Here is an 18,583-nt window from a genome sequence, read left to right on the forward strand (position 1 = left end):
CGCCAACTGATGTGCCTCCCATTGAGGTGGGAAGTGTTGTTGGGCCAGTTGATCGTCTGCCTGATTTAGAGGTCAGAAGAGAGGTCTTTGCCGTGGAGCAGTTGAATGACCCTACTTTGGTAAAAGCCAGGGAGAATGTAAAAGTAGTTGATGGTAAACCCGTAGACCCTGATAGTCCTTTGTCCTATCCCCACATGGCAATGTGTCAGGATTTGTTATATCAGGTGACTAAGAAGGGGGAAGATGTTGTGGAACAACTAATAGTTCCTAAAGCCTACAGAAGAACAGTGTTGGATCTGGCCCATGGTCATATAACGGCAGGCCATCTAGGGGTAGAGAAAACCACTGAGCGAATAATGCAGAGGTTTTTCTGGCCTGGGCTCCATAAAGAGGTATCTGACTTTTGCGCATCCTGCCCTGAGTGTCAGTATCATGCTCTCAGACCACATTTTAAAAGTCCACTAGTCCCATTGCCTATTATAGAGGTGCCGTTTGAAAGAATAGCGATGGATTTGGTTGGACCTTTAATGAAGTCTGCCAGGGGACACCAGTATATTCTGGTCATAATGGATTACGCTACTAGGTACCCGGAAGCGATCCTATTGCGCAATACATCAACCAAGACCATTGCCAGAGAGCTAGTTCATGTCTTTAGCAGGCTGGGTATACCTAAGGAGATACTAACTGACCAGGGTACGCCGTTTATGTCAAAAGTCATGAAAGAGTTATGCCGCCTGTTCAAAATTGAACAGTTAAGAACTTCGGTTTATCACCCCCAAACCGATGGGCTGGTCGAGAGGTTTAACAAGACGTTAAAACACATGCTTAGGAAAGTGGTTGACAAGGATGGTAGGGATTGGGATTACTTATTGCCGTATTTATTGTTGGCCATAAGAGAGGTTCCCCAGTCCTCCACCAGGTTTTCACCCTTCGACTTGTTGTATGGGAGACACCCAAGGGGGTTACTAGACATTGCCAAAGAGACATGGGAGGGGCAGTCTAGTCCTTACAAAACGGTGATTGAGCATGTTTCTCAAATGCAGGAGAGAATTGCTGCGGTAGTGCCGATAGTGAGAGAGCACCTGGAACAGGCTCAACAGGCACAGCAGAGGGTATACAACCGCAATGCTCGGTTACGCAGCTTTGCTCCTGGGGACAGAGTGTTAGTGTTGGTTCCCACTGTGGAAAATAAACTTTTGGCTAAATGGCAAGGGCCCTTTGAAATCTTAGAAAGAGTGGGACAGGTCAATTACAAAGTTTACCAGCCGGGGAAAAGAAAGCTGGAACAGATATACCATATAAATCTGTTAAAGCCCTGGAAAGATAGAACGGTACTGTCGGCCGTCCGAGCCCCTCCAGTAAATCCAGGGCCCTTAGTTACCGAAGTGACAGTGGCAAAAACCCTGTCGGCAATTCAACAACAAGAGGTCAAGGAGTTTCTGAGCAGAAATAGGGTGCTGTTCTCTGACGTACCTGGGAAAACCTCAGTCATTAAACATGACATAATCACTGACCCAGGGGTTAAAGTTAATCTAAAGCCCTATAGGTTACCAGAAGCACAAAGAGAGTCGGTGTCGAAAGAAATTAAAAATATGCTAGAGTTAGGGGTTATTGAAGAATCACATAGTGAATGGTCAAGTCCCATTGTGTTGATTCCAAAGCCCGACGGGAGTGTGCGTTTCTGCAATGACTTCCGAAAGTTGAACAGTGTTTCAAAATTCGATGCCTACCCGATGCCAAGAGTGGATGAACTGATTGAGAGACTAGGGACGGCAAGGTATTTAACCACTCTTGACCTAACCAAAGGGTATTGGCAAGTACCGTTAACCGAGAGCGCCAAACAAAAGACAGCTTTTTCAGCGCCAGAGGGCTTGTTTCGGGCTACATGGGGCACCTGCTACCTTCCAAAGAATGATGGACAGGATTCTAAGGCCCCATAGACGGTATGTGGCTGCTTATCTGGATGGCGTGGTCATTCATAGTCCTGATTGGCAGTCTCACTTACCCAGGGTACAAGCAGTGTTGGACTCCATCTATAAGGCAGGTTTGACAGCCAACCCAAAAAAGTGTTGTCTAGGCATGGAGGAAGTAAAATATCTGGGATACACCATTGGCAGAGGCCTGATAAAGCCTCAGCTCAATAAGGTTGATGCCATACAAAAATGGCCACGGCCTCTGAATAAGAAGCAGGTGAGAGCCTTCTTGGGAATTACGGGGTACTACAGGAGGTTTATACCCAACTTTGCCACCATGGCAGTCCCACTGACTGACCTGACCAAAGGCAAACAAAAAGTCATGGTAGAATGGAGTCCTGAGGCAGAGAAAGCTTTTCAGCAGTTGAAAGTAGCGTTGTGTTCCCAACCAGTCCTGATGACTCCTAATTTTGACAGGGAATTCCTAGTACAAACCGATGAATCAGAAGTAGGTATAGGAGCGGTCCTGTCCCAGAACAAGGAGCGTGAAGAACACCCTATTTTCTATCTAAGCAGAAAGTTGAATGTACATGAAAGAAACTATGCCACAGTGGAGAAGGAGGCGTTGGCCATAAAGTGGGCATTAGAGGCTCTCAGGTACTACTTGGTTGGAAGAAAGTTCAAATTGATCACTGACCATGCCCCTTTGAAGTGGATGTCCGAAAATAAGGACAGTAATGCGAGAATTACGAGATGGTTCTTGGCGTTACAAACTTTTAAATTTTCAGTGGAACACAGGCCAGGAAGCCAGCTGGCCAATGCAGACGTGTTGTCACGCGTTCATTGTTTGGGGGCTTCAGTTGTTCCGCCCCATAGGTCGAAACAAAGGGGGGGGGGGATATGTGATAGGATCACTGGTAAAGTGGTCTGTGGCAGGTACATTTGTCCCAGATTCCTGTCTTATGTGTTTTAAACCCCCAGGAGAAAGTCTGCAGTGTAGCAGGCTTGAGTCTCGGCTTTTTGAAAAGCCGGTTTGGGACCTGGGGGTTGTGGGTGAGAGGAGAGGGAGGGCTCCACCCACGGCCACTCCAGGTTTTGGGTCTTGCAGCCTGGTAACAAGCTTGTTAGGGTTTCCACCTGAGAGTGGCCAATATAAGCCTAGTTGGTTGAAGGCTGAGTGTCTCACCTGGGAGAGCAGGCAGGTAGTTTGCTCAGAGACACTTGAAAAACCTATCTGTGAGTATTGTGCTGTGCCTTTGTTGCTGGTGAGGGCATTAGGCCCTGCCAGGTTCTGGTAGTGAGGGAACCACCTGTAAAGTTAGAGCCCAGCCAGGGCTAGGATTTATGTTTATGGTTTCTTTTTGTTGTTTCTGTTTTGCACAATAAAGACTGTCGCCGACCAGCTTGTACTCGAATCCAGACTGGCGTACTGTTTCCCAGCTGCTGTGTGTGTAAGGAAGGAGACCTCTACCCAGGAGAGGGACCCCTAATCTGACTGTGTCACAATATATATATGTATATATATATATATATTTTAGGGGTGTGCACCGGCCACTTTTCGTGTTTTGGTTTTGGTTCTGAATCTTTATTCATGTTTTGGATCTGGATTGGTTTTGCCAAAACCACCCTTCCAGGTTATGGATCTGTATTTTTTGGGAAAAAAAGCATAAAATCTCAGAATCTGTTTTTTTCTTTGTTCCTATGTTATTATTAACCTCAATAATGTTAATTTCCACTCATTTCCAGTCCATTCTGAACACCTCACAATATTGTTTTTAGGCCAAAAGGTTGCACCGAGGCAGCTGGATGACTATGCTAGGCGACACAACTGGGTGGCACAAACACGTGGCCCATCTAGGAGTGGCACTGCAGTGGCAGACAGGATGGCAGTTTGAAAAACTAGGCCAAAAAGAGTACATAAGGCAAAGAAAAAAAAGAGGTGCAAAATGGAATTGTCCTTGGGCCCTCCCTCCCACCCTTATGTTGTATAAACAGGACACGCACACTTTAACAAAGCAATCATTTCAGCGCCAGGGTCTGCCACACGACTGTGGCTGAAATGATTGGTTCGTTTGGGCCCCCACAAAACAAGCTGGCAATTAATCTGTCTCTGTGTAAACTGGCTCTACAGAGGCAAGATGTCGTCCTCATCCTCATCCACCGATTCGTCACCCTCTTCAGTGTTGTGTACATCCTCATCCTCACAGAGTATTAATTCGTCCCCGCTGGAATCCACCACCACAGGTCACTCTGTACTTTCTGGAGGCTGGTCTTCCCGGAAGAATTGATAATTAATTTTGATGAACATCATCTTCTCCACATTTTGTGGAAGCCTCCTCCTACGCCTTTCGCTGAAAAGATTCCCTGCTGCACTAAACACTCTTTCGGAGAACACACAGGAGGGGGTCAACTTAGGTAAAATAGAGCCAGTTTGTACAGGGGCCTCCAAATTGCCTCCTTTTCCTGCCAGTACAGGTGCGGACTGTCTGACATGCCTACTTGGATGTAATCCTCCACCATTCTTTCAATGGTGACAGCATCATATACAGTGACAGTAGACATGTCAGAAATTGTTGGCAGATCCTTCAGTCCGGATTAATGTCCAAACTCGGTCCTGCCTGCCTTGCACCACCGCCAGCGGGTTGGTTAGGATATCTAAGTTGTTTCCTGGCAGCCCCAGTTCCTGGAGAAAATGAAGAAGGAGCTGTTGTCGTGTCACCTTCCGCTTCACAACAGTGTTTTCACCAGCAGGTCCTTGCACTTCTGTATGCTTGTGTCCACTGGAAAGAGAGACACCACATAGGCTTTAAACGGGTGTAGTAGGTAATACCACTGACCGCATGGCCGGCGGTTCAAATCCCGACAGCGGAAGCCCGGCAGAGGTGAAAATCCTGTTTGCTAATAAGGTAAGTTTAACTAACCCTATTTTCCCCCCTAACCCTCCCTTCGGGGTGCCTAACCATAACCCCCCTTCCCCACAGCCTAACCCTAAATCTCCCGGGGGGTGTTCCTAACCTCCATCGGGGTTTGCCTAACCCTAACCCCCCCTTCCCCAAGCCTAACCCTACCAGGGGGGTGCCTAACCCTAAGTCCTCCCAGGAGCCCTAAAACCTAACCCTCCCCACCACGGCTGTCCATGCCCGGTGCCCGGCTTACCTTCGTTCGGTATGCTGGGTGTTGGGCTCCCGGCGTAGGTCTAATGACAGGCGTCAGGTTGTCGACGCCTATCAATAGTACCTTGCCGGGATTTGACAGTCAAGAAGCCGGTGGTCGGTATTTAGACCGTCAGCTTCCTGACTAAATCCCCTTTAAACCTAGGATTGAGCACGGTGGCCAAAATGTAGTGGTCTGATTTCAACAGATTGACCACCCTCGAATCCTGGCAAAGCGAATACAGGGCTTCATCCACAAGTCCCACATACCGAGCTGAATTGCTCCATCTTAGCTCCTCCTTCACTTTCTCCAGCTGTTTCTGCAAAAGCCTGATGAGGGGAATGACCTGACTCAAGTTGGCAGTGTCTGAACTGACTTCACGTGTGGCAAGTTCGAAGGGCTGGAGAACCTTGCACAACACGGAAATCATTCTCCACTGCACTTGAGTCAGGTGCATACCCCTCATTTGCCTATGTCATAGGTGGATGTATAGGCTTGAATGGCCTTTTGCTGCTCCTCCATCCTCTGAAGTATGTAGAGGGTTGAGTTCCACTGCGTTACAACCTCTTGCTTCAGGTGATGGCAGGGCAAGTTCAAGAGTGTTTGCTGGCGCTCCAGCCTTTGACACGCAGATGCTGAATGGCGAAAGTGGCCTGAAATTTTTCGAAAATGGCGAAAGTGGCCCGAAAGTGTCTCCTGCACGGCCCTGTCGTTTTTCTAAAAATTCTGCACCACCAAATTTATTGTGTTAACAAAACATGGGACGTGCTGGAATTTGCCCAGATTTAATGCCCGCACAATATTGGTGGCATTGTCAGATATCACAAATCCCTAGGAGAGTCTAAGTGGGGTAAGCCATTGGCGATGATTTCCCTCAGTTTCTCTAAGAGGTTGTCGGCGGTGTGCCTCTTACTGAAACCGGTGATACACAGCGTAACCTGCCTTGGAATGAGCTGACGTTTCTGAGATGATGCTGTTGTTGCTGCGTAAGGCGATACATCTACCCAGTGGGCAGTCACAGTCATATAGGCCTTAGTCTGCCCTGTTCCACTTATCCACATATCCGTGGTCAAGTGGACATTGGGTACGACCGCATTTTTTAGGACACCGAGGACACTTTTTCTGACGTCTCTGTACATTCTCAGCATCGCCTATCTGGTGAAGTGGAATCTAGACTGGATTTAGTACAGGGGACACACTACCTCCATCAATTGTCTAAATCCCACTGCACTAATGGTGGATACCGGATGCACGTCTAACACCAACATAGCTGTGTAGGCCTCAGTTATCCCGCTTTGCAACAGGATGACTGCTGTCGTACTTCATCCTCCTCGCAAAGGACTGTTGGACGGTCAATTGCTTAGTAAAATAAGTTGTGGTGTTCCAACTTCCTCTCTGGGATGATGAACGACTCCCAGCAGCAACAGCAGCAGCAGCAGCAGTAGGCATAGCAATGCAGGATCCTCCGGAGGAATCCCGGATAGGAGAGGAGTCAGTCATGCCAGTGACATGACCTGCAGGACTACTTCTGATCTTTATTGAGGAGGAAATTGATGAGGAGGGAGTTGCTGGTGTGGTTTGCAGTCGCTTGGATACAACAGGACAAAGGGATTTAGGTGTCCCTGGACTGCTTACGGTCTTAGCCACAGTTTCTGAACTTGACAGTGACTTTTTATGAACGCGCTGCAGGTGACGTATAAGGGAGGATGTTCATAGGTGGTTAACATCCCTACCTCTACTTATTACACCTTTACATAAGCTACATATGTCAAGACAGTTGTTGTCCGGATTTGGATTGAAATAATTCCAGACCGAATAGGTGAATTTTTTGGTCTTCTGCCCAGCATGACGATGGGCTTTTTCATCCCACGGACAACAACGGTCTCCCCCGGTGGCTGATTTAAACAAACCACATCACCATCAGAATCCTCCTCGTCAACTTCCTCCTCAGCACCAGCTACACCAGTATCCTCATCCTGTTGTACTTTAACAGTGACATCTTCAATTTGAATATCAGCAATTGGACTGTGGGTGCTCCTTCCAGCACTTGCAGAGGGCATGCAAATGGTGGAAGGAGCCACCTCTTCCCGTCCAGTGTTGGGAAGGTCAGGCATCGCAACCACCAACATACTTGGACTCTCCTTGGGGATTTGTGATATCTTCTTAGAACGCACAGTTCTTCGCTGTGCTTTTGCCAGCTTAACTCTTTTCTAGCGAGAGGAGGAGGGCTTCCATCGTAATGTGAAGCTGAACCACTAGTCATGAACTCAGGGACTGATTCAGACCCGCTCGCAAGTGCTATGCGCTCGCAAGTGGGTCGATGATGGGGCATTGCGCACACGCGTGCGCAAGCCCCAGAGCGAGTGAGAAATTCAATCGCTCCCGGGCTCGCTACAAACGGAGCAGCTGTCGATGTTGATCGTCAGCTCCCCCCGTTTTGTAGGTGGGGAGAGGGGATGGCTGGACAAATGGAGGCATTCCTGAAGGAATGCCTGCCATTTGTGGGTGGAAGCTGTGGGTGGTCACCCACAGCTTAGCGGGCAGCCAGGAGGCCGGATTGGAAAAAAAATCAGGCCGCCCAGATTCAGAGCGAGCGCTCACAAAGAGCGTCCGGTTCTGAATCAGGGCCTTAGCCGTTCCATGCCACTCCATGTCGTAAATGGCATATTGGCAAGTTTACATTTCTCCTTAGATGATTTGCATTTTTTTGGGGGTCATTTGACTGAACTTTGGCTTTTTGGATTTTACATGCGCTCTACTATGACATTTCCTTGTCAGACAACGTTGATGGCATTTTATCATCTATGTCATGACTAGTGGCAGCAGCTTCAGCACTAGGTGGAAGTGGTTCTTGATCTTTTCCTATTTTATCCTCCAAATTTATGTCCTCCATTATTTTTATGGAGTGCATTATTTTTATGGAGTGAATAACCCCTTTAAAAATTATTTGGATCAACTAAATCACCCCTTTTTCTTTGGAGACTAGAGGGAATACACAGCACACCACTAAGGGCAGTCCCTGTAAAAATAATTTGGATGAATTAAATTGCCACTTTTTATTTGGAGTGAATATACACAGGGCAGCGTACCCCTACATCACACAGGGCAGCCCCTGTAAAAATTATTTGGATGAATTATATAACCCCTGTAAAAATTATTTGGATTAATTAAATCACCCCTTTTTATTTGGAGACTGGAGTGAATACACAGCACAGGGCACCGTAGCCCTACACCACACAGGGCAGCCCCTGTAAAAATTATTTTGATTGAATATGCAGCACCGGACAGCACCACTGGACTGGACTGATACAGCAGAGCAGGTCACCCCCAGACTGATACAGCAGCACAGCACCACTGGACTGGACTGATACAGCAGAGCAGGTCACCCCCAGACTGATACAGCAGCACAGCATACCTGGGCTGGACTGATACAGCAGAGCAGGTCAACCCCAGACTGATACAGCAGCACAGCATACCTGGGCTGGACTGATACAGCAGAGCAGGTCTCCCCCAGACTGATACAGCAGCACAGCACCACTGGACTGATACAGCAGAGCAGGTTTCCCCCAGACTGATACAGCAGCACAGCACCACTGGACTGATACAGCAGAGCAGGTCACCGCCAGATTGACACAGCAGCACAGCACCACTGGACTGGACTGATACAGCAGAGCAGGTACCCCCAGAATGATACAGCAGAGCAGGTCGCTACGCCACGCCACTTTCCCACAGACACTAGAGAGACACATCCTCTAACTAACCTCTCCAGGACTGGAGTGAAGATGGTGGGGCGGGAGGCACGAAATGTGCAAAGTTCGGGTCTCGCGAGAATCCGACACCAGGATGATGACGTTTTGCCTCATTCCGGGAACCGAGACTGGCAAGAAACCCGAGCCGGACTTAAGCCCTGATTCAGACCCGCTCGCTGCAGGAGGCAGCTCGCAGGTCTGTAGGGCGTTTATTTCTTTTTTTGACCGGCCTTCTGGCAGCTCGCTAAGTTGTGGGTGACCACCCACAGCTTTAGCGAGCGGCCAGGTGATGGTCGCAATGGTCCCGACAATCGCGACTTGCGACGAGACCCTTGTGGTGAGCCAGAAGCTCACCACTGACATCACTCGTGATGTCAGTGGGGCCACCCCCAAATGGCAGGTGTTCTTTCAGGAATGCCTCCATTTGGCAAGCCACCCCCCCCCTCGGCCCGCCTACAAAATGGGGCGAGTTGTCGATCAACATCTACAGCCGCCCCATTTGTAGCGAGCCCCGGAGCGAGTGAGATTCTCACTCGCTCCGGGGCTCGCACGTGCGCACTGCCCGGCCATCGACCCGCTTGTGAGCGGGTCTGAATCAGGCCCTCAGTTCCCGGCTCAGATTGGGGGGCTCAGATTTAGAAAATCTACACCCACTCATCCTAGTATATAAATATATCAGTGACAGCCATCTACCAGAGAGAGCATTTCATGTCATATAACATGTCACATGACACAGGGTATTTAGGGCCTGATTTAGAGTTGTACACTAAGCTAATGTTTTCCCAGTTGAGTGATTATCAGTAAACCTCGCACATTTCTGATCACACTGCACATGCGTAAATGACCATTACCGTAGTGTGACTGACAGTCGGTAGCACTCCCCTCAATCAACACTGATTGACAGACAGCAGCACCCCCCTTCCGGCACGGCTGCAGAGCAGCCATTAACCTCCATGGAAGCAGTAGCCGCTGCTCCTGGAAGCAAGCCGCGGCTACTGCGGTGTCCAGCCGATGGCATCCCACCTCCTCCTTCCGGCTGTTGCTGTGTCCCAATCACTGTGGCCAGTACAGAAGGGATACCTGACATACTATAACAGTGTGGGGGCAGTGCCATGGCAGGATGACTTTAATAAGTAAAAAAGTAATGCCAACGGTACTGTTGAACATTCTGCATGGTGTGTGTCTTGTGTTCCATTTACCAAATCAATGCTACAACTTTCTCCCACATCTTCCTACTCATCTTTGTGTGGTTCCCCCAGGTGCCTTGTTTCCTCCTACATGTTGGGTACGCGATCCCAGCACATGCAATGCCAACACATTCAGAATCCTGGTGCTGTAATCCTGACAGTGGAAATCCTGATGCATGCAGGTAAGTATCCTAACCCTAACTCACCTTTCCTGTAGCTTAAGATAACTTTCCCAAAGTCAAACCCCAACCCTCCCCCCCACCGCAGCCTATCCCCAAACCTTTCCCCCACAGCTAAACCCCAACTGTAACCCCCACAGCCTAACCCTAACTCTACCACCCCCCCCCCACAGCCTATGCCTTACTCTCCCCTAAGTACATAACCCTAACTCCCAAACTTAACCCTGATTCTGACTGCTGTCAGGGTTCCGGTGCCGGGATTCTGAGCAGCGGCAATGTGTGCTCCAGGATATTGACTACATTCCCCTCCCACAGTCCAAAAACTCAGGGCTGGATTACAGTTTGTGGCAGGCCCCAGGGCAACTAAGTTGTGGGGGCCCCTACCAATAAAATTACCCTCAGAGACAGGAAAGGAGAGTGAGAGAAAGCATTAGAGAGAGTGGAAAAGATAGAGAGGGGGGGGAGAGAGAGGGAGGGGGAGAGAGACAGAGGGAGAGAGCATGAGCACACACACTGACACTAGTAGTGTCACACTACCTGTTTTTGTTTTAGGCTTCAGTTCCAGCATCAGGTTTCTCATGGAGGCGGGCATGTCATGGCATTAAGCCCAGCCCCCACCCATACACCCGCAAATCACAGCAATGTTCCATTGAGGGGGTGGGGCTTTGATAGGCAGCCACGGATGAGCGACCCAATGTAGAGGCGGAGACAAAGCTTTCTTCGTCAGTCTCAACTCAAGTAACAAGCCAAAACGAGCCGAAAAGGTAGTGTATACCGGTCCAGAGTGGCCCGGTTCAGGGCAATGCTTGGTACAGTGTGGGGGCCCGCCATGTGCGGGGGGCCCTGGGTGACTGCCCTGCCTATAATACGTCCCTACAAAAACCTACTATATATTAGTATGTTTGTGGGGTGGGAAATGTAGACCGTACCATCCGCTTAAGCACGTCTTGCTGTAAGGGAAAGGCAGCTTGCTTAAGGTGAACTCAAGTTGTGAAGGTCTTATCATCTCTCTACTTCTACTGCTACTGCCCTAACATAAACCTTATGAGATCTAAGAATAATGTTACAAAAGGAATACAATAAAATATGGATATAATAAAATTCAGTTATGAAATGTAATGAAATGAAACCACTAAAATCACCAATGATGTTTATTTAATTGGTAAGATGTTAATTTGATAAGTGGCCGATGGTGTTATTGGACAACGCAACAAGGTGACGGCCTCGGCCCAAGCGGATCTTTTCATCACCTTCTATGGGCACATTCCAGATGGATGACAGAACGTGCGCTACAACGAGCTGTAATCTTGATCTAAAGGGAATTAAATTAAAAGTTTCACATCATCAATTCATAGGAAGAATTAAACATTTCTGATTTTAACAATAGTGCGAATACTCGAAGTATAACAGCAATGATAGGGAAATTGTAACCAGAATACAATTCCCCAAAGAATTCTAATGAAAAGTATGTAATGACAAAGTGTAAGCAATCATAGTGTCAGTCATGTAAAAAAAAGTCATTTTTATCCCTTTTAATATGTAATCCAATGGTATTGTGTTATACAGTATATGGAATCCACAAGTAAATCTTTTTCATTTGTAATTTAATAGGATCTTCTTAATTTTTAAGGCAAATACATTTAAAATCTTTTTATCTACAGGAAAATCTTTTTAATTGGTAGCCACATTATATTTTTCTTCTTGTAATGTATTGGCACTCTTCCTAATGTGTAATCCACAAGAAATAATAAAAAAACAATGGAAGACACAAATAGTTCCGCTCACAGACTTTCTCTGCAGAATGACTATGAGCTGACTGCTCAGCCAATTACATGTGGTCTCCTACACTAGCTGTTGTGATTGGTAGGCTGTGAGGGGAGTCATGGGGATTCTTTGTTATAACCAAACATCAGTACAGATTAAATGAATCTCTGCTGACATGGGGAAAAAAAATACTAATTAGCAATGCTATGAGGCTCCATTCCTGTCTATTCATTCACATTTCCTATTGATTTCAATAGAGTTTCTATGTGTAGCACACAACTCCATTACAACAAATGGGCCACTGGAATGTCCATTGACAGGAATGGGAAAAATACAGCACAATGTTGGTATAACCAATAGCATATACAGATGCATGGTGAAAGGATATCTACCCAGCCTCTTGTCTTATTGTCCCACCCCACCCTCACTGATGAACCTGAAGAAAGTGTAGATGATAAATTAATAACCCATCTTTGAAGCCTGTTTAATGCACAAACATTTAAATTGGATATCTACTATACATGAGTCATCAGATTATGGGACTGTTTTATACAACACATACCTAATTGAGTATCTGATTTATATGCTAGCCACCAGATTGGGGTCTGCTTAGTATACTGGCCACCAGATTGGGGTCTGCTTAGTATACTGGCCACCAGATTGGGGTCTGCTTAGTATACTGGCCACCAGATTGGGGTCTTCTTAGTATACTGACCACCAGATTGGGGTCTTCTTAGTATACTGGCCACCAGATTGGGGGTCTTCTTAGTATACTGGTCACCAGATTGGGGTCTGCTTAGTATACTGGTCACCAGATTGGGGTCTTCTTAGTATACTGGCCACCAGATTGGGGGTCTGCTTAGTATACTGGTCACCAGATTGGGGTCTGCTTAGTATACTGGTCACCAGATTGGGGTCTTCTTAGTATACTGGCCACCAGATTGGGGTCTGCTTAGTATACTGGCCAACACATTGGGGTCTGCTTAGTATACTGGCCAACACATTGGGGTCTGCTTAGTATACTGGTCACCAGATTGGGGTCTGCTTAGTATACTGGTCACCAGATTGGGGTCTGCTTAGTATACTGGTCACCAGATTGGGGTCTGCTTAGTATAATGGGCACCAGATTGGGGTCTGCTTAGTATAATGGGCACCAGATAGGGGTCTGCTTAGTATACTGGCCACCAGGTTGGGGTCTACTTAGCATACTGGCCACTAGATTGGGGTCTGCTTAGTATATTGGTCACCAGATTGGGGTCTGCTTAGTATAATGGCCACCAGATTGGGGTCTGCTTAGTATAAAGGCCACCAGATTGGGGTCTGCTTAGTATACTGGTCACCAGATTGGGGTCTGCTTAGTATAATGGGCACCAGATTGGGGTCTGCTTAGTATATTGGGCACCAGATAGGGGTCTGCTTAGTATACTGGCCACCAGGTTGGGGTCTACTTAGCATACTGGCCACTAGATTGGGGTCTGCTTAGTATATTGGTCACCAGATTGGGGTCTGCTTAGTATAATGGCCACCAGATTGGGGTCTGCTTAGTATAAAGGCCACCAGATTGGGGTCTGCTTAGTATACTGGTCACCAGATTGGGGTCTGCTTAGTATAATGGGCACCAGATTGGGGTCTGCTTAGTATAATGGGCACCAGATAGGGGTCTGCTTAGTATACTGGCCACCAGGTTGGGGTCTACTTAGCATACTGGCCACTAGATTGGGGTCTGCTTAGTATATTGGTCACCAGATTGGGGTCTGCTTAGTATAATGGCCACCAGATTGGGGTCTGCTTAGTATAAAGGCCACCAGACTGGGGTCTGCTTAGTATACTGACCACCAGATTAGGGTCTGATTAGTATACTGGACACCAGATTGGGATTTGCTTATTATACAGGCCACAAGATTGGGGTCTGCTTAGTATACAGTAATTGCAATGCACATACTAATATAGTTACAGTTATGCAGAAATTAATATCAGCAAAATATATGTGACTGAGAATTTTTAAATGAAGGGGTCTTGCATAGTACTGACCAGAATGGACTCTTTTTAGTATAGTCGCCAAAATGATGGAGGGCCCTGCTAGTGAGAGCTTACATTCAAAAGGGAAAAGATTTAAGTAGTGGCACAAGGGGGTAACATGAAGAGGGTAAGGATTAGGCACTAGGGGGAGAGTTAGGGGTAGGGTTAGGATACTTATCGACAGGTGTCAGTATCCTAACCCTGCCCAGATGCCGGTGTCGGGATTCTGACCACTGGATCCTGAGTGCCGGATTGTATATGGGTTGTATAAATGCTAGGTCATAAGGAAAGTGAAAGTAGACACAATAACACTGAGAGCACTTACGGTATTGCCAGATGTTTCCTTGGCATTGCCAGATGCTTCCTTGGCATAGACATCACGTGGGCCGTAAAACCCTAAAAGAGAAAACAGACACCATAGTACCTAAATGACTCCATGAGAACATTATACAACTTAATGAGGCTGATTCACTTCATTGGGACATTGTCCTCCTCATTTTACACTCATCAGTTATTCTATATTAATATACAGAAAAATAAATATATTACAGTGACATTTAGGTAAAATGCAATATGCTCTATGATAGTTACTGAGATGCAAAGATTAGTATATGAATGGGATCCATAACCAGATATTATGGCAGAGCTGTAACTAGACATTGTGGTGCCCTGTGTGAGAAGGAGCATCGGTGCCCCCCCCCAGCCTGGATCGCAGTTGATAATACACCTGCAATTGGCTGATTGTTGCGTTCTGTACATGCGTACGCATCGCACTGCGTGAGCTGGCTACTGCGATCACAGAGGCTATGAGGATCATCGCAAAGTGATTGACAGAAAGTGCTGTTTGTGGGTGATGATGGGGGGTGTCAGGGGCGTGCATACATTAGTCACTGCGAAGCCTTATGCAGCCTGAGGCCTCATAGCGTGCGTGGCTGTTAGCAATTTCTGGGTAAGGTCAGGGTTTGTGCAAGTGTGTGTATGGGTACGATGGTACTCGATTGTACCGATGGTTTCACTATTCTGCTGAGTATTATGGGTGGGCGTCCTTATGTGGTGCTGAGTTTGCATTGTGATGGTAGTGGATTAGCTTGCTATTGCAGTTGAACTGCGTGTGTACTCAGTATTGCGATCTGTACTGAATCAGACCCATAGATGAAAGAACACAATATATTATTCTCTGTAGGACACCATTTCCTAATAGTAGAGGCTGACATAGAGTCCTTACATTAGATTACTGACATGAAATCTGTTGTGTAGATGAAAAATATCTCCATGGTGTAAAGTAATATAGTATAATATATGTGGTTCCAGTGAGTCCCTGAAACTGCTGCATACATACTATACATTTTTTATATTAGCCTTTACTATAGGTAAAATGGTGTAACCGTCAGTATGAGGGTACTTTGATATGTGTAACCTATTTACCTGCTGTGACTGTGCACTGGAGTCCAGTGTGTCAAAGTGACACTCACACTGGGCCCTTCTATGTAGGATACTGGCGCCGGACCTGTCACGCTGCCTGCCGCTGCCACCATCTCCTGCATGCCCATGTTCCAACTTCCAACAAACAGCTTCTCTTGGAACTGTGGGAGCTGAGGAGAGACGTCATGACATCTCTCCCATCCCCGCAGACAGGTCAGGAGGCGGAGTAACCTGAGAGTGACAGGCAGGGCTGCAGCTATAGTAATGTAGCCAGGTGCACCGCTAATAATACATAGCAGTGGGCGCCCAGTGGCATATAGAGATTGCATCAGGCAGCTGTTTCCGCCCTAGGGCATGTTGCACTCTGTGCAGAGGCAGCGGCCGCAACACCCTACTTAAGACCCTGTATTATGGCATATGATGAACATTTAACTATAACTAGCTAAAAATATTTCATAGTAATCTATTCTTATCTATAAATGACACTATTTTTCATTATGTGAAATTTTTTGCCATAATTCCCATTGTTACATGTTGTTCATGCGATATCAGCACAAAGTACGTACGTGCATCTCATAAGAACAATGTCCCTGGAACTAAGCTTGTTGTCCTTTTAGTACGGTCCTATGGAAAATAATACAGAAATAATACAGTTACTATTGTGTCTGGTATATGTTGGGCATCAGTTAGTCCAGAGGTTCCCAAACGCCATCCTCAAGGCTCCCGAACAGTTCAGGTTTTAGTGATATCCATGGTTAAGCACAGTTGGTTAAATCAAATTGACTGAGGTACTAATTAAGTCACCTGTGCTCAACCATGGATATCTCTAAAGCATGAACTGTTGGGGAGCCTTGAGGACCGTAATAGGGAACCTCTGAGTTAGTCAATGGATTATAGGAGCTCATTCAGACCACTCGCTAAGATGCATACTCTCGCTGCTGGCGATGGTAAGCAGTGTGTATGTATTGTGCGCATGTGCATACCTTAGCGAAAGTTCACAATGCATTCGCTCGCTGCACATAGACAGCCCAGCAGAGTGAGTGACAGGAGAAGCCGTTTGTAGGTGGTAACAGGGGCTGGCCATTAATAACGGGGGAGTGGAGGTGCAAGCGCAGGTGTGTCTGAGCATCTCAACGGCATTTTAGAGGTGTGCATAATTATAAGACAGCATCATAGTACACGTCACCTGGCTTGTTTTTACACTGAAGTGCTCGCAGTGCTTGCGGAAGGGTATGGTCAACCTCAAGCGCTGCGATAGCATCCGATGTTACCCAATGTACCGATGGTTGCATACACCTCCTGGACATGACGTGCACAAGTGGGCATCTAAAGACAGGCTGGTGGGTGTCAGCAGACACTATGTGATCGCTCTCTAAGAAATACTGGGTGTGCTAATACATTGCTGTGCGGTAGCGCTGCCTACGCAATCTGCATACACATCATGTGAGCGGCTCTGAATCAGCTCCATAGTTTGTAAGTATAAACTTCTATTTGTTTCTATTGTTCCCAGGTTAGTCACTTCCTTTGCCTAATGTGCATTCCAGTCCTATGCCATATACACCACTCCATAACAGCGTACCCCAAGGTAGCCTTTTTTATTTTTTTTAAATATTGCACAGCTATAAAGACCAGCATATGTACACACGTCCCAGCATGGTAACTTGTGAGGTAGCTACAATTTGTATTGCTGCGATAAGCTGTGATGCAGATTGTTAGTCCACAACTATGATAAACAGACCCCTTAAATTTTAATTACATTGTACAAGAATACCTGGAGGACGAGTCTCAGCTGAACATTGATTGCTCTGGCGCCTTTAGGGATCTTGTGGGCCAGATTCAGATGGTGCGCCTTCACCTGCAGGAGGAAGGGTGATAGCAGAGAGTTAGCTACTGGGCACCGGCACACTCAGAGTACACAGGGAGACAGGAGATTATGGATGGGTAACCTACGTGCCCTCACACAGACATGTAATAACACAGATGTAGGCAGGGGCGTTTCTACAGAGGAGGGGGCCCGTGTGCACTTTCTGTCCAGGCCCCCTCCTCCCTCTGCATCGGCGGACGCGCTTAGCGCTGCAACACTTGTAAACTCTGTGCACTAGAGAGTGTGACCAAAGTCTATAGCACATGTGCAGGTCGCACCAAAGTTATTTCCCTAGTGCGTATGTGCAGAACACCGGAAAAATGGGCGCGGCGGCCATTTTTCAGGTGTTTTCTCCGGCGAGACAGCCCGGCATGGGACTTCGCAGGGGTGAGTAATTAAAATATATGGGTGTAGGGTGTGCGGTGTGGACCCCCCCACCCGACCCAGGGGCATGTGTGCACCGCACACCCTGCACCCATTATAAATACACCCCTAGGTGTAGCTTTTATGACTGATACAGCCTGTAGTAGATATTTCTAACATATTTTAATTGGCAGATGAATTTCTAATAGAATTTCAGTATTTGATTCTATAATACTACAACGGATGACTAGATATATTATATATCATTGGAATATATTTGTGTTGTTAGTTTTATCTGGAGGTTTTTCATGCTTTTGTTCACATTTCTTAGTTTTATATATTTAGCTTTTCTTATTGGCTGCGATTCAATTCAGCGCACTGTTAAGTCGGAAAATGGCGGTTCTCACGACTTATCATGGGTGTTTAGTCGTGAGAACTGCCATTCTCTGACTAAAGTGCCGGCCGCGAGGCTGTCAGTGCACTTTTGTCGGATTTATCCTCGCACCCCCAGGAGGGTGCGAGAAGAAATCCTTTAGTCGGGCTAAACATCAGGCTGAATTGATTAGCTATGGTGACTCCCTCCCGGGGCTATTCATCGTCGCTTTGAATTGAATCGCGGCCATGGACTTGTCCACTACCAATTATTTTTATTTAATTTACAATTATGGACTAAATTTTTGCAAGATTATTTGTATTACAAGAAATCTATTTTTCCTTTATCATATTGTGTATAAATTGTGACACTTGTGGGGTAATATAAGATGTAAATGTCAGTGTACTAAGCACCACATTGTATGACAAAAAGATACTGTATATACATACTAGGACAAAAGGAAAAGGTTAATAACCACAATGACACTAAGAGCACTTACCTCAGGTATTGCCAGGTGTCTTCTTGGCATAGGGACAATGGCCTCAGGTACTGCCAGGTGTTTTCTTGGCTGAGGGACAATGGTCTCAGGTACTGCCA

General features: G+C 46.7%; 1 long non-coding RNA gene across 1 annotated transcript; it reads right to left on the reverse strand.

The window, feature by feature from the left end:
• Positions 1-15,951: 15,951 nt before the first annotated feature.
• Positions 15,952-18,564, reverse strand: LOC148513586 (uncharacterized). The gene is made up of 3 exons (XR_015880166.1): positions 18,486-18,564; positions 17,158-17,241; positions 15,952-16,010 (listed from the first exon to the last, which is right to left on the reverse strand). It is a non-coding gene; the product is annotated as an uncharacterized LOC148513586 (long non-coding RNA).
• Between the last annotated feature and the right edge of the window lie 19 nt (positions 18,565-18,583).

Source organism: Taudactylus pleione, unplaced genomic scaffold (genome assembly GCF_031769625.1).
Source record: "Taudactylus pleione unplaced genomic scaffold, aTauple2 ptg000276l, whole genome shotgun sequence".
Lineage (NCBI taxonomy): Eukaryota > Metazoa > Chordata > Amphibia > Anura > Myobatrachidae > Taudactylus > Taudactylus pleione.